General features: G+C 41.5%; 1 protein-coding gene across 10 annotated transcripts in view; it reads right to left on the bottom strand.

Moving 5' to 3' along the window:
- Nucleotides 1-25,271, bottom strand: part of LOC124166112 (semaphorin-1A-like) — a 915,056-nt gene that overhangs the window by 632,680 nt on the left and 257,105 nt on the right. The gene's annotated exons all lie outside the window — the stretch shown is intronic.

Genomic DNA, 25,271 nt, shown 5'->3' with positions numbered 1-25,271 from the left:
TTACACGAGGTCAAATTAAATAATGGTATATTGAGATTTGTTCAGAAAAGCTTAAAAATAACTCCTAGTCGCCTTTTTCATTTCAACGGGGTGAAAATGAGAATAGCTATGCGATAAATAAAACTTATTACATTTTACGTGTGCAAATCGCTTAAAAAGTTACCTAAATTACGAAGAATTTTCATAAAAGCTACACTTACCACTATCAGAATATCAGAAGAAATAGAAATATAAACAAAAATGTCCTCAAGACATAGAAAATTATTATTTAATGGAATTTCGTTCCATATTCAGCCAGCAAGATTTTCCTCAGCAGATGGAATGCCTGCATTTATTTCCAGCAACGGCCTAAAGCAAAGCCTTCCAAGAAACCTCGCCCAACAATGGCCCTCGATTTTACCTCAGTCTGAATGATGCTCACGGAAAAGGACACTTTTTCCTTCGTAAAAATATCCTAAAAACATAGAAATCTGCGAAAAAATGTCTTCAAGCACCAGAAAACTGAATTTTAACAGATTTTCCTTCCATCTTCGGCACAACAATGTACTCCTCCATAGATAGGTTAGCTTTCAATGGCTTACAGCGTCGACCTACAACAATGAGAAGCCGCTATTGGCGACGTGACGTCAGACGGCGAGGAGGATGCTGGGAGCTATGCGACGTGACACGGGGCGGAAAACCCATCTACCTTCCCCGCGATGCTATAATTACGAACTCATCTCCTCCTCCAGGCGCTTGATCTTGGCCCTGTCATCAACGCGACCGCGTGGCCCAGTTATTCGACCTCCTGGCCCCAGAGAGATGGAATACTCGACAACACTACGACCGGTGGGCCCTAAAATTTTCCTGAGGGGGCTCCGTTAGAAACTCCACACGACTCAAGAGGAAACATCACTCAAAGCTCGGCGATATTTTTTCGCTACCTATTTCTTATTTAAAAATTACGCAAATATCTTATGGTTTTCAACGCAGGTAGAGAAGACTCTAACGACGTTTTCCCGTATTTTGCGTGAAAAATTAAGAAACTCTTATTCATGAGTATGGAAATTAATGTTCTGTAAGAATAACTCCACAAATTGTAATGGGCACAGCACGGGTTTTATAAGCTAGTCACATTGTCAGGTTCTATGAAAGATAAAAAAGCATATTATCAAAACCAGGTCTTATCGATTAAAATTCTTAAAGTGAACCTTAAAAAGTGTTAATTCTTGTTTTCCATAATGACGAGGGCTTCATATTGACAATCCTCAAGTTATCAGATAAAATTTTTAATATTTGAAATTCACGAAAATATTTACAATTGCCCTCTCTATGAAAATTTAAAAAATCGATGTGATAACGTAATATTTTAACAAGCTAAAAGCTGCATTTATTTCACAATTTCGTGACAATTACCAAGTCAGTTTCAAGAAAAATGAATTTGACTGATTCGCTTTTATTTCACTTATAGCACATTAAAGTAAAATTTTACAGAATTAGGTTCCTCTTTTTGCAACAAAATCCAGAGGAGCGCGAGAGTAGTTTTACCACATTAGAAGAGTCGGCCATAAAGAATATCACGGGAGAACACCGCCAAGCGGGAATGATGCGTCCTTTTAACCCAGAGGATACACTTACGCCACGAAGCCATGGGGCGAAAAAAAGAAGGTCGTGGAGCGTGAGGAGTGTGGGAGGGGGAAACCGGGATAGATGGAGAGAGAGAGAGAGGGAGAGACGAAATTAATGGCGAAGGCTGGAGCGTGGCTTTTCCGGAATATGCCAGCCTAGATTGGGATCGTGGGAAAAGTGCACCCTTTGCACATTGATTAAAGCAAGGAGGTTGGGTGAAAATGATAGCTGGATCCGGGGAACTAAATGGAAGCAGTATTAGACAGCGACCTGAGGTGACACGAGAGGAAAATATAGAGCGACGGCATGGAATGGATTAATTCCCCCTTCCACCTCCTCTACTACGGCACCAAAAATGATGTGATTCCGTGTTCGGGGAAAATGTTTCCAAAAAAAAAATTGAACAGCTCGGCGCGCACAGTACTTGACGAGTTCACGGTCGTGCGCGTAGCGTTACGACTTTGATGGATTAAATTAGGCCGGCCCCCGCTCGATTCGGAAAAAGGCAAAGAACGAAAGAGGAGAGGCACAATGACGCATTATGCTTCCTCCTCCCACATTATCGCGATTTTTCATGCTAACGGTCAGGGTGTGTGTTGTGCTAGGGGTAGGCTAACGCAAAGGCGGATATCATCGTTAGATCGCCTTATTGTGCGATGAAGCGGAGGGAGGTACGGTATCGGCGGCGGAAGTTCAGGCTGGAAGGCGACCCCAAGTCGGCCCATCGGGAAATTCGAGACGCTTGCGCGCTAAGCGCTCGAAACCCGATTGTCAGCTGATGAAAGCGGAAGTATGGCGAAGGGGATGGGGAATAATACAAAGGGTCACAAGAGAGCCATAAGGTGACGAAGGAAGTGGAAGGTATCGCGCAGAAGGATAGCGTATAAGCGTCTTACATGTACTACATGGACTAAAAATACCTCCCTTAAACCATTTATACAGTGCAATACACAGTACATAGACACATACTCCAGTAATATAGGATGTATTATAAAGATCAGCAAATTATCCAACCCAAACTTAAAAGATAGATAAAAGTCGATACCCACATCAAAGTTTAATGTGTTATCAGTCAGTATCTGTTTCTGTACCATACTGATGTCCAGCGTTCTACTTCTAGCTATATCAGAACACATTCCATTGATCATTTACATAAGTATAGGGCAATAAAAAATACTAAGACATATATTGCAATAATATGAGGCAAGCAATAGCAAGTTTAAGTCACCTTATTCTATTTCTTTGTCAATAAAATATCAAAACGTGATGTTTTCGGTCTGAATCCTCCTCCTTGCCATACTCATGTTCTAAAAGAACAATTCATGACGTTTGAAAATAAACAACAAACAGAAAGCACTATAAAAATACACCTAAATTTTGTTTCTCAATGCCAAATTCCATCAACTGTAGATACACGTTAAATTAAAATTCAAAGAATCTAAAAAAGTTCGCTTCATTAATTAATGGTACGCACAAGAGGTTTGTTAAGGACACCAGTGTGAAAAACATCAGAGAGCTATATAGGAAGCTTACTTGCTTGGAAAGGAGAGATTAAAGCGATGCTGCCAATCAATCTAATGTTTGCATTACTGCGAAAGGATGTTAGTCCTATTAATGAATGTAACTAACTAAAGGCGCATCGTAATTGAGGCTCATTGTATCAATAAAAGGAAGGAGAGTGAACAAGACAAATGGGGTTTGGGGAAGTAACCGAGTTTCATTTTCGACGTGAACGCCACCTCACGCGAGGGTGGAAGTAGGGTGTCTCACCATCACGCCCTTTCTTCCGAGAGGAAACCCCTCACCAGGGCCCTGAACAACTTGGCTGCTTCGGAATAAAGACAACGCTTAATGAGGCAGCTTTCGGACTCGCAACACAACGACCACGGCGACACATGCCGCGAGGCTGACTCATAGAGAGAGGGAGGGAGAGCCAGTTGGCTAGACGGTTCGCGCACGGTCGCATTTCCGCGTCTGGACTCGAACCCATTCATCCATGGCAGGAGGACGCCTAACCCTCCTTCTACTCCGCCCCCCGCCCTATTCCTGTCTAGCGTATCACGTGAATCACGCCGAGAGGGGGATGACGTCTAAAAAGGCAGGCCGACGGAAAGAGGGACGCCTGGCCACGGATGCACGGCAAACACACGGTTGGGCCGACGCGTGCACAGCATCTAGGGGTGGTTACGTGAGCGGACGGCGAGGGAGGGGATTTGAGTCGGGGGTGGCTGGGTCACTGACACTGACAGAATTACGGACGTGAAACCGCGGCGACGGAAAGGGATTTGAAGAATGAAGGAAAACTCATCTCGTAGGCGACCGTTCTTTCCGACAGATTCGACTATTTGAGCAGCGTTTGAAGTCGTTTGAGGTACTTCAAGCATCAATTGCTTCCTATAGGATTATTTTAAACCAACTTCTCGAGGCTCAACTTGGATGAATCAGGTGTAGAATTAAAAAAAAACATCAGCGCTACATAATCAAAACTCGGAGTTAACGTAAATAAGATGTTCACCCGCAACGCAAGAAATGTTTCCATTGAATATTGGGCATTCTTCATGCCATATATTTAAAATGAGAATTCAATATTGTTTTCTAGTAATCGAACTCTTTACAATTGCTCTCTCGATTACTTGAATCGGTTTCCGAGAATTTAAATGGAACATCTAAAATCTAGCTCATACGCCATTCTAATTTAGCAAGTACAACGAAATAAAATTTTACTAAAAAATTATACATTGTACATGTTTTTCATATCAGTAGTATATTTTTATCTAGTTCATTGGAAGCTTGTGTAAACCATTATATTTATTCAATGTATCAAAAAAATTAGCTCAGTTCCTAATACGGCGAGAGCAATCTTTCGCTAACACAAGAATTTATTGAAACTTAGGCAGCACTTTTATGGCGTAGCCACGAAATTTATTCAGTTTTCATCCAGAGTATTCCACGAGTCTGCTTAAATTCAAGGGATGCACACGAAGCCTGGCTGGAAAAATGGGGAAGAGTTCATTTAAGATCTACTCTAACCCTAACGTGCTAACGGTGTCATGAATTTAGTTATAGCTGCAGAACAATTTGCACAGTCTTTGTAACCTGCATTGCATTCAACTATTCTTCATTGCTCTTCCCTCTTTTACCCGTTGACCAGCCTACATGAGCTCCCCCTTCCTCGCAAGCCCCTTCGCAGCACGCCCTTCAGATGTCTTCGTTGACGCACTTCGACGACTCCTTCCTCTTCGCGAAGCCTCTCATCCGCACACCAGATGGCCATTAGAGAAGGACAGCGTGGCAGTAGAAGAAGATGGGGAGTGGATAATTGGGGTGGGGCCACCACACGGCTAGAAGAGGGATGGCACAGCATAGGACGAGTAGGAAACGGAGGGAGGGTCTGCCTATCCAGCATCCACCCACGCGAAAATCCACCCTTTTACACCTCTACGTCCTGATCCAGAAGCTGAGGTTTCCGCTCCGTTCACAAAAACTCAACTAGATTTACGATGCCCCACAACCAATTAGTGCCACTAATCACAACTCGCAGCAATCATAAAATAAATTACAGAGAACGTAGGTACACTGGTTTTTAATGACCATCTATAGGCTGTGGTACCTGCATCATCGAATAAACATTCAGAGCAGTGGCGTGGCCAGGAATTTCGTTCGAGGTGAGGGGCGAGTCCAGAACCAAAGGGGGGACATTTTTGTAACACGGAGTACTAAGTAGCGGGTTTTAAACTAATTTTGACACTTTTCATAATCGAAGAAACTTTATTTGTTGAGGAAATACTTTGTAAAGTCACGATTTTTCAATATTTTTGTTTCTTTTATGAAGAAAAATAATTGCATGTTTATATTTCGGGGGGGGCGGGGTCCGGACCTCCCGGAACCTCCCAACTGGCTAAGCCATTGATTCAGAGGGAGGAAAAAATAATGGATTTAATAGAATGACATAGTTACATATTAATATAATCAATACTTTAGAAGTTATCCGTCTACTACTGAACAGTTATTTTCCTAATTAGGTGAGTCTATCAATGCGGGAAAATATCCGTCAGCAGCAGCGGAACGAGTGAAGTTATATTACGATACAATTTTTACTTCAGAAGACGTGGAATGATCCACACTCAATTTTTTTTAATTGATAAAAATGCAATCTGCCGAGACAGCACTTAGCCCACGGAAGGTCTGCGCTATTTTCTAGTAATAGATGAGGCTGGAAGAGCTACTACTAATAGGCTACTACTAATAGACCTGGCAAGCACTACTAATATAATCATTCGGTTTTCCGACAAAGATACACATCTTTTGACGCACCAGATTACTTTATTGTGCTACAACAGTAAATTGCCGTAATAAGTATGTCTATGGTTCTCGGTACCTCCATATTCTTCAATTCAATTACACGCTTTTACCTGTGACTGTATTTAATATTTTTATACGTATTTTTTTCAAATAACTTTGCAAATCGCAATAAATTTTCAGTATTAGGTAAATGACGAGGGGCTACATCTAATAAGGTACTTGATGGTCTTAATTTCCTTCAATTAAACCTTTTTGTGATTATTATAATTATTAATAATGCACTCCGTGACAGAGACTGTGGAACTCCCTGCAATGTCATTTGTGCAGTGAGTGACCTCTTTCTTTTATCTTCGGTCATAAGGGATGGATCGCGTGTATCCATAGAGAGGGAGGCATGTCGCCTAATGGCAACCCGGGCAACCGGAGGCAGGGCTGGCAGAAGGGGGATATGAAGAGCGACCGAGGGGCGGCAGGGGTGGCAACGACTCATTTCCATCTCCAGCGAACGGAGGCATCATCCAGGAGGAGCGCCCGGTTCGTCACAGAAATTAACTGCCGGGCTATAAATAACTTAGCGCGTTTCGGGACGCGCGCGCTCGCATTAAGAACAGGGTGGCGAAGAGAGGAAGGTGAGGAGAGATGGTGAATGGAGAAGGACGTTGCCTCCTCCAGAAAGAGACTATGTGTGTCAGCCGGGTAATGTCACACATTGCACACATATTTGGCCAAGTGGACCAGTATGGCATCCTGACCACGAACGAACTTCACCAAAACAAAGGCAAAATCTATCTCAACAGGCTTGAGGAGTATTGGCGTACATTGAGGGGGCAAAGGGCAATCTCCCCCGAAATAAGTAAAATTACGAAAAAATTACATAATAATAACATAATCTATGCCTTATAAGTTATCCGTCTATTACTGAACAGTTATTTTCCTAATTAGTTGAGTCTATCAATACGGGAAAACACCCGTGGTATAGTACCGTCATATAAATTACTTTAATGAATCATAAACGAGGGCACATCCACGGAATTTTGTGATACATCTTCATTCTATCATTCATATGTCCTTAAATACAAAATATCATAGTGTGTCCTTATTTAAAATGTGTTAAACTGACTTATTATGTATTTATCTTAACCCCGCGATCCTATTATTAATAAATTATGTTAGGTTATTTCTGAGCACTAACAACTAGGACAAACGTGAGACATTGAGAGAGGAATACCGAAAGGACCAAAAGTTCCCTTGAATGAATTCGACAATTATTCCTAAAGTGTCATGACGGACGCGATCACCTCTCATCACCGAGGATATGCTCTAAATTTGAACCAAACCGTTGGTTATAGTTGCTGAATGACAACCTCTTCCTTCTATTAACAAATAAATAGGGAAAAAAAACCAAACACGCATTAAGTACTCTATTTTCAAGAGATATATTAATTGATTGTCATTTGCTGTATGTTTAATTTAAGAGATGGCAACCCCAACACTGGTTCTTACCACAGGGGTGCCTATATTCCACCTAGTAAAAACTCATGCTTGAGTAAGCAATTATAATTTCATGTACCATATTGTGGAATAAATATATATTATTATAGATTATTTTTTAAAAATCATTATTAAACATTGATGCAGTTTAACATAGAGCCTATTTCTTCCACACATCGAAAAATAATGTTCCGCTCTTACCTGAAATCTTTTCCTGCAACGCGGATTTTTATTCTGCTCTATTTCTAACCCTAAAATTACAATGTTCGCGTACGTTAATGTAATTTATCTAATCCACAGTGATATCACAATCGAATCAAAATAGCTTTGACAAAGAGGTATGTACGAAGTTTCATCCAGATATTTGCCGCATTTATATGCCGCAGGGTGTGAATTCCTCGACGAATAATGCGTGCAAAGAATTTTGTAAAAATTCTGCTGAAAGAAAAGAAAAATATTTACTCCATTCTGATTTGATATGAATCATGACATGAAAATGAACTCATTACGCACGAAGCCTCAATAATGGGGAGTAATTGAGAGTTCGCCACTCAACAAAATTGAAGTCAAGAATAAAAACACAGCCTTCATTCACATTCCCACCCAAATGATATAATATGGCTGCGGAAATCACCTGGGGAATATTAGGGAAAGAAAAAAGTCATTTTTATCTTTCCCCCAGTGTGGAAGAAAAAAGTTATTTCCGTCGCCTTTAAGGGGAGATATATACTCTTTCTTACCCCTCCCTCCCAACCCCTTCATCATTATGCCCATCATTTAGCACTGGGAAGGCATCAGAATACGATAACGAAGCCGGCGACTCTTCGTCTGCGGTCCTAGAACCTTGCCTTTTTCTCCTCTTACGTTCTCTCTCTCCCATTAAAGGATTTAACGACCACGAGGAGACGATCCGGTGACCGACTTTGCGTGCTGCTAACCTATTACGACGTAGGGTGGAGAAGAGGAGAGAGGGTTGAAGGAAAAGGGTGGAGAATGCAGTGAGGAAAAGCATTGGAGAACGAAGTGGTAAGGGAGGAATACGCTGAGGTGGAGCAGGACGGAAAACGAAAGACGCACATCATTCCCGAAGCCATAAAGATCCTTCCACAGCACAGACAGTGTTTTGTTTGACTCACGCTTTCCCGACCGAACCAAGGCGACAAAGGTGAAGCGACCATGGGAAATTACAGCCTGCCGAAGTTCCAGAGTTACTCACCTGAAACGATAGAAAAAAAACATATTAGTAAATCCCTTCAAAATGATTTAAATACTAATGAAAAAAATGCTGTTTTTTTTACGAATAATATCATTTGAATAAACACAAGGCTCTACCCAATGCGGGAAATATTTTTCTATGTTGAAAAAGTGTTCTAAAGAATTTTCTCAGGCTTAACTGGAAAGAAATACATTTATCTTGAGGCAATATAGAAAAAAACAGCAATTTCCGTCCATGATTCTACTTTTAACCATTATTTTCCTAAATGGTAGTTTTAATTATTTACATCATTACGCTACATCCGTTGTTACTCTCTTTTCAGTGACTGGCTGTCAAGTAGTAATATAACTCCCTTACATTTCACTCATAATTTAATTTCAACAGTAAAGAAATTATCGTATTAATGAGAAAAGAGATAATATCAATGAGACATCTGCCTCACTTACTCACTGGTAACATAGTGCCATTAATCGTTTATATTTATTAATTTGACAGTAATTACACTAGTGATCAATTATAACTCCAGATGGAGAAAATAAGTGCACCACACTTATAGCCCTGAAAGTGAAACACGCATGGAGAATGAAAGCATTTCTTCTTCAAGCAAACAGGATTGGTGAATGAATAAAGTTGCACCAGATATAAGGACCTCACAATTGACCCCACGACAAAAACTAAAGCTCATCGGAGTGAAACGCATCTCAGTGCACATCCGCTATTGGTCGTATTTCTAAATTCCCCTAAGCCACTTCATTCAATTCATTATCACTTTTCCCACTTCCAACGATCAGTGCCCTTAATCTTCCTTTTCCGATCTTCCCTGTTTATTGGGCATCCGACTCAAACCTTTTTTCCCCCCCGAAGCATAAGGGTGGAAGATATCCAATCAGCAACCTCCTTTTATTGCCGCTACTCTCTCGAGAAGACGAGAGGTGGAAAAGAAGGCAGGATGTGGCGTAGGAAAAGAAAGCAAATGCCGTCCGTTTCAAGATTAAAGAGACTCGAGTTATTGAGCTTTTATCATCGAGAAAAGTAATGGTGTAGAGACGATAAATAACTAAACGGAATGCTAGTTTTGTTCTACGTCGTTTAGTTCAAGTTTATAAATTGATTTCATTGCATGACATCATGTTTTTACGAAAAGAAAGAAAAAAAACTTCTCTCAAACTACGTGGCGGCAGGGATGACTTCAGGCGAGTCCTATTATCGCCGTCAAGGAGAACACACGCTCTTTCTTAATATAATATTAAAATGAAATTAAAAAAAAAAGAAAATTCATAACTTCTTTTTAGTTGTTTGACAATATACAAACCAAAGTTATCCCAGAAATTAGACTGGAAAAATTGTTCCCGTAAGAGTAGAACGATTGTATCAATGCTACGTTAAAATATTTCCCCAAAAGTATGTAGAATGATTAATACAGCCCAGCTAAAACTTTATGTAGAATATTTTCTTAAGAACATAAGGAATTCTATGAAAGACGCAGTCGGTCCGTAGGACGCTTTTCTATTCCAAGAAATTCAGGAATTTTAGTATTACTATGTGAAAATATTTTCCCCAAAATATTTAGAATGGTCAAAAATGGATTTTTTTAAACTTGAGTTGCTAAGAAAGCGCTTCACCGACGGATGTAATCCAGCCGACCAAAGAAGGCCTGTGCTGCAGTGCGATCGCAGAGGCAATCAGGATGGAAAGGAAGCTAAAAGACAACCACTGCCACTCACCATCCCTTTTACTCCAACCCATCTCCACCCCCCATCTCCATCCCTACAAACCTCCCTTCCGCACTAAAATCCCCCGTGAGAGCAACTACACCTGCCCTGCCATCTGTCGGAGGGCTGTCAATTACTCCCCCACCCATTTCCACGGCTTCATCCCGATACAGGGAGTGGGGGTGGGGGGAAAGGGGAAAATGGTGGGTGGAGGGGGCGGGGAGCATTCACCCCCTAAGGCAGCGGAGGAAGTCAAACCCATTACCGCACCAACCAACCAAACGGCGGCGTCGGCGGCACCAAATGTCTAAAGGCGACACGGCACTTGAGGAATAACTGCACCCCCACGAGCGTGTGGGATATATCTACGTATATGGTGGGCTTCCATGTGGCACTTATAGGTTAAGTCATTTCAACCCTATCAACTAAAATGCTACACTATTTTTATACATACCTATAATATTAATTTCAAAATTCATTCATTGTGGAAATAGCCCAAAAGTCTTGAATAAACCTAATTCATTAAATCTATGAGCAAATATTTCATGTGCATTGCCGAAACCGAATGTTGATGTGTTTAGACGATAATTTCTGAACTTGGGGCCAAAAAGTTGTAACGGTTTGCCAAAATTAATCAGAGAGAGTATGGACACCTATACCTACCAAAAAAGAAGGCGAAACAGGCCATTTAGTAGTAAAAATATTACGCGGGATAATCACATTGGTATTATGTCAAACATTCCTTTTTTAAATAGCGTAAATGATATTCTAATATTTTGTCTCTAACTATATCAGTAAAGTATATTACTGAATTATATATTTCCATCCATAATCTAGTTTATATATTCGTATGATTCATTAATGAGTGGAAGAATTTACGACACATTGTAACTAGGACTAGCACTTAGAAAACGCACTAATCATTTGAATTATTTATATCCTTCAAGCCCTACGATATCGACCAGCGTAGAGGCAAATGAAGTAAGTACTAGGTATTTTATTTCATTGCAATATTTTCCAATTTTGGTATTGCTGAAACTAATCCTTAGCAACGAATATAGGGTAGATAGCATCTTCGTGAGATTCCTTCGATATTTCCAAATCCTCCTTTCGCGATCTGCACAGCTCATCTCTCGCAAGCACTGATCCTCACTGTCTCAGCCAGTCTTTGGGCTAACTGAAAAAGTCACCCAGGGAGTGAGTTCTTAGACAGTGATCCACGTTTTGAAACGCACCTGGATTCAAGACTGGCCACTTAAAGCACCGAGGATTACTGGTGTCGTCGAAGGCTGAGAGAGATAAATAAAAATATACGAAGAACTTGGCGCTGTTTCTACGGTGTCGAGAGGGATTTTTCTGCAACGCTGGAGAGAAGTGCGAAATAAGAAAGGTCCCTCAAGCCATCGGAAAGGAGATTAAAGGAGATTTATTCTTTCTTTTTTTTCATTATTCCATCTTACGTTTTGTCGGGCGAATTTCTAGAAATCCCTCCGACGACGGCCTCAAATGCCGAAAGTGTGCGCGATAGGAAATCCTCAAGCGCTGCCGGGAAAGTTGCACCTCTACTTATATGAGGAACCGACTGACAGAGCAAAAAAAACAGAATAGGAGCGCTCGCCTTACTTATTTTTCCCTCGGGATTGAAGAGTGAGTGAGGGCTTTAAGAGCATTCGGTTCGGATTTCTCCATCGACCGGACGGGAGTCCCTTGAAAAACCAACTATCCGTTCGCATGACGTGGGAAGAAAGGAAAATATTCTGAGGGCGCGGAAGGTAAGGAAGATTATGAGGAGCTCAAGGATAGGCTGTCAATCAGAAATATTCCTCATCTGGAATACATAACCTCATTCTGTCAGAGAGGAGAGTGCAGCGGTGTGCGCTTTTTTCCCCACTCCACTCTCGACCAGTCCCTGCAACAATGGGAACCAGATTCGAGTGGGGTAAGAGGAGTAACCAAGGAGATTCCCGCTTTTAAACGAATCAAGCCGGGTAGAAAGGTGGATTCTCGTTGAAGCAGTGTACTTCGGACATATGTAGAGGGTGAATTACTCCTGGTTGATAACAATATTTGGAACTTTTCCGATTTTAATTACTGGTTTTAACAAAATAAAAACACCGACGTGTTGAAATTTATAGGATTTACACAGTGGACCATTTTCAAGTATATTTTGACAAATTTTTAATTTTTGAATCCTGAAAATAGAAGATTTTGATAAGCATGTGCAGTTGTATAGGCAGTGTTGCTTGCTTATAACTAATGTCATCGTCTTAAAATTTCGGGATAAATTAGACCACTGAATCTGCCAGCATATCAAATTTGAAAAGTTTGTGGCACTATTATTTCGTATGTAAACTTTTCATGCTTGATGTACCATCAAAACTTCAGCATAAAAAACCTGGAAGAATTAATAAAATAGTGCACGTATTACATAAATAATAAAACGTCATAAAACAGAAAAAAATACGATCGCGGAAGCGTCCTCTTTTAAGGTCTACGAGAATTCTGGTGCGGAGAGGATGAAGAAAAATAGAGCCGCTCCGTGGAGGCGGGAACGAACGGCCCAAACAACGACCCTTACCTGGCCTAAACGGGACAGGTAAGAGCACCGGGGCTTTTAAGGGATTTCGAAAAGAATCGACGGCTTCAACAACGCCGCGCCCTGCGCCGCCGTCGTCGGGACTCCTGAAGAGGTTGAGGGATGAACGAACGCGTTCGAACGGTGGACTACTCATACAATGCCACCGAGGTTCTTCCTCCACTAGGCGCGTGTCTGAGAACGTGGAAGGAAGATTAGCGCTTTCTGGGGCCCCGTGAAAAGAGAGGAAAGAGTCTGGAAAATGAGAAAAAAAGGGAGATTGCTGTGTGGGAAGAGCGAGAAGCGTTACTGATGCATGGCGGGAGAATCACAAGCCGTCTACAGCGTTGTATACGATGACGCCCCAGGAACAATTCGTACACTAAAGGGAGAAGGCTAGGTACTACTACATATAGAGGAGGCCTCAACCTGTACCGTAGAAGCCTGATTTGTGCTGCCAGTTCGCTCTCGTTTAGATCTGTAATAAACAATTTTCGCATTACGGGCAAGGATGCGGAGCAATCCGTATATTCTTCAATTTTTACGATACAGTATCGGTCCTCGAGTTTAATAGCTATGGAAAGTAACGCAAATGATACTTTAAAGCATCACGTATATAAATTTTGATAAACAGCACTTATTATAGCTTATTTTTTCCTGAAATTTATACTGCTTTACCGTCATGGACGCGAGTGGTGGCAGTATATTTCGTGTCAAACTGGAGAGCCTTTTTCTGTTATATTCGTGCAAGAATGCGAAGAAAAACATAATTGAGGGAATGAAGCACCCACACGTAATATCTCGCGAGCTGTGTAAGCGAGTAAGGATTCCTAGGATTGAGGACAAACTACGTTTAACGAGGTGAAAAGGGAATAAAAGACTGCAATGGATCCTGGAACGGGTGAGGAGGAAACATGGGTCCACATTTTTCCCGGGAAGTGCTAAGGAAGGGACAGTATTCTAAAGGAATGCTGAAGACAAGGGCGTCGGCGAGTAGAAGATAAATTGTTGCTAAGCAAACCTACGGCGGCATTCCCTCCATCCGATGTTTAGTGAGAACTAGAAAGATCTACATACAACCCTGCTAGCCTCTGCCTTGGCATCCGGCAGGGAATGTTAGGCCAGCGGCTGAGTAAATGGAAAAGAGAAGTGAAATGGAGTGAATTCAGGGTGGTTCAATTTTTATAACAATTATTTTTCCAAGCTTTTTTTCCTATGCTGGGTAGAAATATATTAAAAATCGCGTATATTGATCTACCATTCAATGCTAATCGAATTTATGTTTGAATGGTTGCCGTCATTAATTTTATAATAATGATAAACACCGAAGTTGTTTTAGAAAACAAAAAGAAAAGCCTAGAAAATTAATTCAACTCACAAATTCACTGTCACATGAAAACTTTTTACGCTTCCACTCCAGCTAGCGTTTCCAACTTTTAAAACACTGAAAATGGTAAATTCAATTAAATACATTTTAGCTAACGAAGGGAAAATGGACAGCCAATAGAAACAAATTGTAGTTACTACGAAGAGATTAGATGAAATAAAATGACGTCTTGACCGGTTCTCGGAGTCACCAAAGCGTTTTTCCCCTTTCTTTCAACGCGATTCCAAAAACTACGGCAATTTCGTGACTCATGAATGCCATGAGCCACAACCGGTACCATTCGCGAATAAGTGTAACGCAGAGGCCAAATAAAACATCACGATTCTCCTCCAGATTCTCGATCATAGTCGTTACGTCAACCTGTCGTGAAGTAACGGAAGGCCAACACAGAGTGTATGGAAACGAGGGCGTGTACGAGAGAGTGTGAATTGCGCTATGTGGGGCAAGAGGAGTAATGGTATCAGGACAACAGGAAGATCCTATTAAGAAGGTACCTCACTGCCATTGGGCCGATAGTATTGAGACTTCTTTCGCGACGGATTACTCACTCATGTAATACTTGTGTCATCATTATCGATTTTTTAAGATATAAAGAGTAAAACATTGTTAACACTAAACTGTATTTTAATTCATTAACTTTTACATATGAAAATCACCAAAGGTAAACGTTCACAAATTTGAGGTATAGGAAAATTTTGCCCTGAAATTTTCAACATGACAACGCGATTTTTACTCGAGCAATACGTCAGGAGAAAAAGAAACGTTGAGCGGAAGTGACGCTTCCTTTTAAGAAGACGCAATGAACTTCGCACGATCAGGGGCTTGTGTTTCTTACCTTAAATTTACGATTTCAGCTTGAAACTTTCAGGGTATCTAAAGCTAGTCCCCGGTAACATATACCGTGTCTCAAATATCATAATATAACTACTGAGATTAAGATTTTGCATCCGTGAAAATTTTCAATGTGAAATTTCATGTGATATTTTCATGGTTCTCTTATACCGACTTCACGATTGATACACGGTCTTCGATTTTATTGGTGGAATATTTTATTTAAAGAGTCTGGGCTGTTTTCAGTCAGTCACATTAATTTAAGTTATTGCGAACGCGCCTCAATGCACCCATACGTGTATGTAATCGTGCATCCGTATGTGCCAGAGGAGATGGGCACCTTGGCACCGAGCCGGCCAGACGCCTGCCCCCTCGGAGGCCTGGGGTGGGTTGGGCGAAACATCACAGAGTAAATAAACGCCCCCTCGACGGCGATAATGAGGAAGCCACACTCTCCGTGAGTTGGAGTGGAGCCTATTCGGGCGTCAAACGAGCCAAGGGACGACGACGCCTCGCTCCGAAGTCTCACACTCCTCCCTCGGAGCGAGAGTCACGCGGGAAACAGCGCTGCACCCCCACGGCTCCAAGCGTGCTCCTCGTTCAATCCGGTTCTCGTGCGACGGCAGAGGTTGGATACACTCATGTCCACACTCACAGTGATTCAACTCATAGTTTGATTTTCATAGGTGAGGGTAGAAATCCACCATGATGAAGCCAGAAACTTCTGGGAGGGGGGGTCGAGATGCCACATGTGATGTGGGTACATTTCGGTATGGGATTCAGTTGGAAGGGATTACTATAAGCGCACTAATCCTTATTATAAATAATAAATATACTAATATATACTATATCGTTTATTTTCTATTCTCTATAAACCATTCTCTTCGGGTGGGGGCTTTCTACCCGTATACTAGTTAACTATGGCAAGAGCTCAACCCATACTAAGCCAAAGTCGTGTGAAACATATTCAGGGCTGCCTCAAACTCCAAGGATCCTTTGAGTAGTGTCCGAAGGCCTTAACTGGATTTGAACTTACAACTCATTGGTACGAAGACAAGCGCCATATGGCCATCAAACTGTAAAAACGGTAATCGCTATGTTGGATTCCGCAATGTTTGTTGCAAGTGACCAACATTGATACGCCCACAAAGAGGGAAACCCGACGCCTAGCACATTTTAAATTTTAAAAATTTTCTTTAAAATGTGCGAGGTGTCGGGTGATGTTGGATCAATTTTCGTGGGAGAGAGATGGAAAGCGTAGTTCGCAATACTAAGGTGTGCAAGGTCTTTTGTGAGTATGAGGTAGAAAAGTTTTAAAATAGAAAAATATTAAGGAACTGATGATAATTTAATTACATTGAATACTTTCTGAGCTGTTAATATTTTCAGATAGTTCATAAAAGAGGTCCTCCTCCCCGATTTCCCTCAAGTTATTAAAAAAATAATTATGGTGAAAAATGTGCATGACCGCATTATAGAGCTTTTTAGGTCATTTCAGCGGGATGAGATTCTACAATAAATTGGTATCCCTGTTATATTGAATGAATTGTAAAGAATCACACTGCTGTACGTCGTTAAACCGATTTGCCGCGGCTTAAATTTACGCCGGCGGCTTTCCCCGGTCCAACGATTTGCCAGTCTGGGAGCAAAATAACGTCATTTGGTGTCAAATTCACTCCGGGAGCTATCCTGTCATTGGAAACGTAACTGCAACGCCCTTGCACCACAGCATTTGCAATTGAAATTTAGGACAACTCAATGAATTATTCAAACAGGATTTCCGACCTATTCAAGGAGGTAACGTCTCCAGCTCCTCCTAGGGAACTCCGAGGGTTAAAAAAAATGGGGTGGCAAGCCTATTTTGCTTGACTACTTCCGGTCTCCCCCCCCCCTACGACAACTATGCATTTCCTCCTTCACAGTCTGAAAGTTACGAGCTTTTCGAATCTCACCCCTATTAAACACAATATTGGGGATAAATGGTCCATGCTCAGAAGGGTGTCACACGCTATGGACGCAGGGCGAACGTGCAATGCGATGCAAGAGCACGCTTCTGCGCTCCTTAGTCGAAAAGAAAATGGTCCGACTGCCCCGATGCGAAAGACAACACCGTGATGAGTAGGGCGGGAGTTAAGTCGGTCTGACGAATGGGAAATTGAGGAGGTTGTAGGGTGGGTGACCATTTAGGGCTCGTGGAACGCTGTTTTTACCGCGCGCTGCAGTGCACCCAAGCGAGAATTAGAATGAAGGATGCTGACTGCATAATGGACCGAATTGCTGGGAGAAGCTGAAGTCCATGCGAGAGGTGGTGATGCAAGTAAACTCATTCGATAGATGGATTTTACCATAGAAATTTTACTGCTGCGATTGATCCAAAGGCCATAGTATCGACCATGAGGATTGAATACTTTATCCCGATGACATTACTAATTTTTATGTCATGTGAGGCGTTTTTTGCTGCATCAAGAGCAGCGATTAATAAAATTATCGTATAGGATTATCATTCTCGAACTAAGGATTATTTGAATTATAACAGGATCTCTTATGTGATTAAAACCAACTTCTTGAAACTTTATTTTAGGAAAAAGAACGTTAAAAGATCAATTCTAGCAAATAACCCCCATTTATATAGGATTTGAGTTTACAGCCATGAAATTACTAATCAATTAACATCTGCAAAAACTATATGTAAATGCAGGTCATTTATGCATAAATTTACGACCGTTACATCAATGAAAAGCATTATCTAGATGAATAGTTAAATTTAAAACTTAAAAAGAACCAACTGCTGCAAAAAAACGGTGCATTTATATAGATTGTAATTATAAAAAAGCATCTTTTGGTAGCCTCACTTCGAGATAAAAAGCTGCCGGTACAAGCAGGCTGCATGATGATACTAACGCCGGCAACGCATCACTAACCCACTTTACCAACCTAAATTTTCCATCGCTTTCAATGGATACCCCACGGAGAGGGATGGGACTTAGTAGTAGGAGGCGGCACGCAGATGCTGTCCGCACTCTCCCGCAGATGCAAGAGCGGCCAAGGATATGAGGAGGGCTCAAAAACACGTAACGACAACCAACCCCACTCTTCCCCTTAACCTCGTGGCGACTATTCCTTGCCCTCTCTCTCTCACACACACGACCCATGTATAAAGTTTTACGAGTGGAACCAATTGACGGCAGCTAAAAGGGACATAACGCGAGCGTTAAATAAAATAGAAAGGGAGAAGTGGATTACGAACTGGGGGGGAGGGGTTGGTCCCATGGGTTGGGGAGAGCGTGCAATTGGATGGAGGAGATGAGAGATAGAGAGAGGGCAGGTAGCAGCAAAAGCACACACACTCCTCCAATTTAGTTGAATGTCCCTCTGGTTGTCGGGAAAGAAGCTGAGAAATGACCGACGGCGATAAGTAAGTAAGCGCTCTCTCACCGAGCCATTGCGATGCGGGACACGTGCAAACGGGGCAGGCCTTTCTCTCCATTACCTGAATGACGGTTTTCCCGAAAGAAAAAAATATCGATGTACATATCGCTATAAATTCATATCTATGATTTTATTCCGCTACCATGCCACCGAAATTGATCAAAAATATATTTCAAGAAATTGTTTTTTGTTATTTAATGCCATACTCTTTCTTTTTCTCTGGGGTACAACCTTGCCGCGATAGAAAGGCTTGTAGGTTCTTATGACCCCTAGAGCTGCACTGGCAGGACTAATTCTCAATTACTCCCCATAACAGATAGGTTGAAGGGTAAGAGCCAGACCAAAGTCAGTCCAAGAGATGGGGTCACGAAAAAACCACTGTTGGAATGGAGGTAGGAAACCCTACCAATTATATAGCAATATAGAAATACAGACTATCATGATGAATATATATTAAAAAGTTTCCCAACAATTTCAAATCCTATCAAAACTAAGTTTACAAAATTGAGCATATGTTTCTGTTTAATCTTATTTAACGAAACGTACAGCAGCTGGAAAAAGGTAGAAAAAAACTTGCTCGTATAGATTAAATTGTTTTCACATAGGCGGAGGACACAGTAAAAAACGTTAAGAAGATGTATAAAATTCGAAAATTTTATGAAAAAGTTTTCGTGAATTTTTTTGGGACAAAATAAAAAGGTTCAAAATAGAAATGAAAAAAAAAACGGTGCAAGCGGAAGAAATGGACGATGGTGGAAGATGCTCTACCCCGCTATATGTGCGCGATCGAAGCGAAAGAGAATGATTCATTTGGCGGCAAACAAAGTGCGCGAGCCTTTGAAGCGGAGGAAATGACCGAGTGATGGGGATATCTCCTGGAGGAGGAAATGCGATACGGCGGACGGAGGGAGAATATTGGATACGATATGAAAGGGGGAGGAGCATCATCACATATGCGCAAACACGCAGGCACGTGCTCTCATGGGACGAAAATAGCGAAGCTATATGTATTGGGAAGACAAGTCCACGGCTAACTTACCCCACGCCGCCGCTGCCTCTCCCACGTAGGACACATCCCCCCTCCGCGAATAAATTTATAAACGAATGAAAAAGTGCGTAACTCATACAACCATAAACACATAGCGCTCATCAGCATGCGAACATAATTTTCAGCTGAGTTCAAATTTTCCCACATGTTTATACATATGTCCATTTTTTCCCACATCACCTCTCTGTTTCTTTTTTTTGCATCACTTAATTCATGTTCATGCATGCTTTTCTCTTTTTATCTGAACGATTTTACATGAAGAGTAGCGTTTTGCATGTTAGCGAACAATACCCCCAGCATTACGCTAATGAAACGTCAAAATGACACGAATGCAGCGGATACAAATTAAGAGAATATCCTTCCTATTTTACAAGACAATTTGCCTATCCTTCGAGCGTGAGTAAATGTTTACTGAACTCATAAAATTAGGGTTTGATTCACATATTGTAATTATTATTAGCGGTGGCCGCGTAGAACTTCACACGAAATACTAGAAAAAAATAATAAAAATTATTGTGAACGATAGGTACGTCGCATTAGCTTAACTTCCCTCCCTCTATTATGCATTGCAATATTTCAGCACTCGAATGTCCAAGAACCGTGTCCTATAAGAACCTGTCATCTATTCACCACAAAAAAGAGAGAGAAAAGATATAAACAAATACGTTTCCGAAAGGTGGAACACTTAACGACTACATAAGCGTATTATTACTTTCTCAGAGACGCCCACTATAGTGTAAGCACTGCTCCTATCTCTAACATGCTCCTATGGCGCCGGCCAATACGGACGCATTAATGGCTGATGGGGAAAATGAGAAGGAAATTAGCTTCGTAGAGGGTGAGATGATAGCGTTCGGGGGAAGTGGACGAAGAGGGACGCAGTGAAGAGGTCATTGCCTGGATTATTCTGGGATGGGAAAGGGATTTAAAAGAGGAGAGGAGAAGCGGGATGGACATATACACCGAGACTGGTGATGGAGGGAGAGAGAGAGAAATAGATACAGAAAGGGAGACGAGGGTGGGCTCGTCCGGCCTTTGAAAGACCGTTCGGTTACGAGGCCCGACGTGTATCGGGGGAGAATGAAGAACGGAGCTGGGGATGAAAAAAACAATATCAACTTTAAAAAAAAAAGAGAAAATCGATGAAAATTGGAAGGCGCGGACCAAGTCGACCTTTAAAAAGACGATAAAAAAGAGATGAGGGAGAGAAAACTTAAAAAAATAAATCAAAAGTTTTCCGAAACCAGAAAAAGGACCGGAGAACACTGTAAGCGAGAGAGAAAAAAAAAACAAAACACGGGAGTGCAGCGTGATGCACAGAAGAGAGAGACGGATGGATGCACAAACTGTCCCGGCCCGCGAGCGGACCTTTCAAACCGTTCTCCTTCTTTTTTCGGAAGGGTTTTTTATTTACGTAGTAAGGAAGGGTGGTTGGGTTCGTACGATATATATCTGAAGACGAAAATGAACCGCTTCAGAGGTCTGTGCTCACACAAAACACAGAGGAGGCAGAGAGACAGTGTGCCGCGGGCACAAGCGATCCTAAACTGTCGTGGACACACACGGGCAAGCAGAAACAAAGGAATCAGAAAGACAGAAAGGAAATCAAAAAGGAAAAGGGGAAGTTTTATATATATATTTTATCTCCCCGCAAAGGCAACAGGATTAAAAGGAATGAAGCAACAATCCCGGGTGGAAAAAAGGATGGATTTGGTGATTCAACCCATTCGGATATTCGGATATCCTGTGATCTCCATTGCCGAAAATTCGGTCAGTGATATCTGTACAACATCGCCTAGGTCACCGCCGAGATGAGCCATGAAACCAGCCATTTCCAAATAGCTACCATACCATTCAAGTCATGATTGTGCTAAACCTTCCAAAACCGGTAGAATATACTAAAATAATAACAGCAGTTGAGTTATTCATTATGAGGACAGTTTCATTAAATGAGTATCCACCCAACTCCAGTGAAATACCTACTATCTTCACGGAAATCATTTATTGCCAACATATCTTTATCTTTTCCTCATCAGCTTTTCATCCATGAAAAAGAAAAATTTCCATTACCATGAATTCTGACCGATTGGAAAATTAAATATAGTAGAAAAGACGTTTGTTACGAAGAATTCAACGGACAAGTTGCAATCCAAAAGTGCAACACAATATCAATTTGCGGAATACACCTAATGCAATCGTGGATCTAAAAATTATCATGAGTGAATTTAACTAAATCTTCCCAATGAAATTTTGGTCCAGATATATCCCTTTTCAAAAGCGAAATACAATTTAGAGAAAAAAAGGAACAATTATGCCGGACTACTAAACGGAGAGAAAGTATAAGAGTTTGGGGCGAAACATCAATGTTCTGCGCGGATCCCCAAAAATAAATCGAGCGCTGCTTGTCTTCCAAAACACACAGCAAGATTTCTGACGGCGAAAGCTCCTAAAAATAGAGTATTCCCAAAGCTCCCTGTATAACTTGCACCCCAACCGGACTATAGCGTCCATTCCCCGTTTCCAATCGCTTCGCATCTTTTATACTTTTGATCTTTACCCTATTTTCTCCCTTTTCCCCGAAAACCTCTCCATAGTTTGCCACCCTCCGAGCCATTCGTACAAAAAAAAAAGCTTTCGGAAAAGAATGCGTTTGACCGCGCACTCAGTTTCACGCCAGCCACACACATAACCCGCCAGATTCCGTGGACACGAGCATCCCTAAAACTGCAGGCGAGAGACTTGTGATACCCACCCAGTGCATTGCACTCCAACACGAAACAAAGGAAATAAAGAGAAAACAAAGAAGGATTGAACGTTCGAAATGCGGAAAGTTTTCACCCCTACTACCTCGGGCAGCAGAGGCAAAAAGTCGAGCGAAGGAGAGCTGGCCGCTCCCCGTGTTCATTTGTTTGTTTATTTCGTTTCGTCGCCAGGGGAGATGAAAGGGATGCCGACGGGGCCATTAGAGGGGATGGGGGAAATGATGCGATTGAGAGGGGTGGGTGGGAGGGGAGGGTGTAAGGGGAAATGTACCACTATTGGCTAGTGGGCGCGCTGGAGAAGATTCGCAGCGAATGCGTGTGACGGAGCCGCGGGCGGGGTAGCGGAATAATCGCGGAAACAGAGAAGAAAAAAATGAAATGGAGATATTAAAAGTGGATCGACGAGGTAATGCCACAAATGACACGCTTGGGAGAAAGCGACCCATTTAATAAAGACGCAATTTGAGGGAAATCGACTCAAAAAACACCCTTTTACTTAAATAATTTTTTTTCATGAGTACGATTCATTTCCTATAAAGATTGACAGATTAAAAAATTAAGATGCCGTTGAGATATAATTCTATAAAATGGACAATTGAATAAATTTTCCCTTAAACTGAAATTTTTATTTATTTTTCATTTAATACAGCTATTGAACTTAGCATAAATCAAATAATTCTTCTTAGAGGCAGTAGTGCATTTCGCATCTGATTAAGTAGGAATTACATGAAACTAAAATAAAATTTAAGTGCAAAGATTGATTATCAAACTCGATATATTTATTTCTGTATAGATGATAATCCTGATGCAAGCGTCAATCTAAATATAATCAGCAATGCGATATCCAACTACCATGTAACATAACGTATAAATGAGCACAGTTATGAATAAACGAATTAATACATTGAAAGAATCGGTTCGTCAGGGCAAGAACAGAGAAGGAGATAATCCAACTTTTCACCATAATTGCCTAATCAAAATATATAAAAAATTAGGGAAAATTTTGATTAGGCTATGGTTATTCTCGTTAGACATCTTCACGTGAGCTAACGCACCGCAAAGCGTGTGGGACTGACTGTCTCGCCAGGAGAAAGCGGTCGATTCCGCAAAAGTGGTTCAGACGACAAGAAAAAAAAACCCACTCCATTCATCAATCAAATAAATAAATACGGGCAATCTTGCCGGGATGCGGGCGAACGGTCCATGTCCAGCTCCAACTACTACTTCCTCTTAATTGGAAAGCACAGTTGGATAAAAATCGATGGATGGTTGACCCGGCGGGAAAATACGCTAAGAAGGAAGTTGAGAGGGTAACTACCTATTTGGCACACCCTTGCCCTTAATATATATAAATAACAATATGAAAAACTAACGCTCTTAGGCCTCTTCCACAAAACTTAGTTGGTCTTAACACGGCGTAACTTAAAGTAACGTGGCGTAACTTAACCCCTCAGAAGATCATCGAAGGTTTATTACAACTTTAAGCGTGCTAATTTGAATGGGAATGGTATTTTTGAGACTAAGTACCCAGTAGCAAAGAAGGTCGATAGCTGTTATAACCTTCCTTGCATTAGATTATTTTAGTGGATTCATCTCAAGATTGGTACATGAGCTGACTATACATTGCGGATATGTGCATGAAGCATGGATTTTAAAACTTATTCCTTCCCTTGAAGATACATAATGTCGATAATGTGGCATTTAAATCATATTCTCGACTATCAACCTCATAAATATTCAATTAAAAAGGCATTATCAAATTTCCCGCTTGCCTGACGTGGAAACTGTAAAAACATCATTTATTTAGGAAGAAACAGCACCATCAAATTTCATTCATGTGTTCTTACTCATGAACGTACACTTATAACTACAAAAACTCCCCAAATTTCACATGAAACGTTTAGTTCAGCTATAAAAATAAGTGATCACTAACCTTTGAAAAATATTACCCGAAATTATTAAAGTGAAACACAATAGAATAACCGTAGAAGAGGAAGAATAACACACCAACTACGAACTTATTCATCCAAATAACTTATTCTCACCCACAATAAAACTCAATGAAATCTACTTCACGACAGCTAGCCAACAATACAGCAGAAAACTCCTTTAAGGCGAAGAATACATGAAAGCCTCTCCCCATCCCAATAACTCCAGAACAATGGGAAATTTCAAACCTCCACTCGTCCCAAAGTCAGCCATACAAAGTGCTGCTGGCCGTCAGGCCTCCCTTTCCCGCTTATAAATGCTAAGCGCGTGGACTTATGCTGCCAACACTCTCTCTTTCTCGCCGAGTTCGCTTCGGAATGCCACCGGAGACAAGAGGGGGAGAGTAGGAGAAGATAGGGAGACTGGGAGGGAGTACTTGGAGTACAATCACCGCGTCTGTCTACGGCACTGCGCGGTAAGACGTCCTAAGCCAGTGAATTTGGTGCGTAGGTTTTCGCAGCACGATCTATCAGGTGTTAAAAATTTCGGTTCCAGTTCCGTATTTTGCATTGTAACTCCAAACTTCGGGGGAGCGTATCCAAGTGGGAAGAGCACTTGGCTTCATATAGAGGAGTCTCGAGTTCAAATTGTTGTCATCAAATCTTCTTTAAAGGCCGTTTTACACAGGGCACGGAATTGCTCAGGTTAGAGCTGCATTAATTTCTAAAATGGCGTGGAATTGCGTGAAAGCATGAACGAAATTAGAACAGGGGCTATTTTGGCGTCACGCATCCACGCATTCTCGCATGTGTCTTAGCAATTCACCGCTTTACACGACGCAATTTTTATTGCGCCTTCGCACGTACGTCAGATTGCGCACTCCCGTGTACCGTGTAAAACGGCCTTAAGAGCGACACGGAGATCATAATATTAGAGCCCCACTATATTCCCAGGTCTGCTATAAGCGATAAATTAAGAGAG

The sequence above is a fragment of the Ischnura elegans genome, chromosome 9 (assembly GCF_921293095.1).
Source record: "Ischnura elegans chromosome 9, ioIscEleg1.1, whole genome shotgun sequence".
NCBI classification, from domain to species: Eukaryota; Metazoa; Arthropoda; class Insecta; order Odonata; family Coenagrionidae; genus Ischnura; species Ischnura elegans.
Note: the sequence above shows the minus strand (reverse complement) of the source record. Positions and strands in the feature narration are given on the sequence as shown.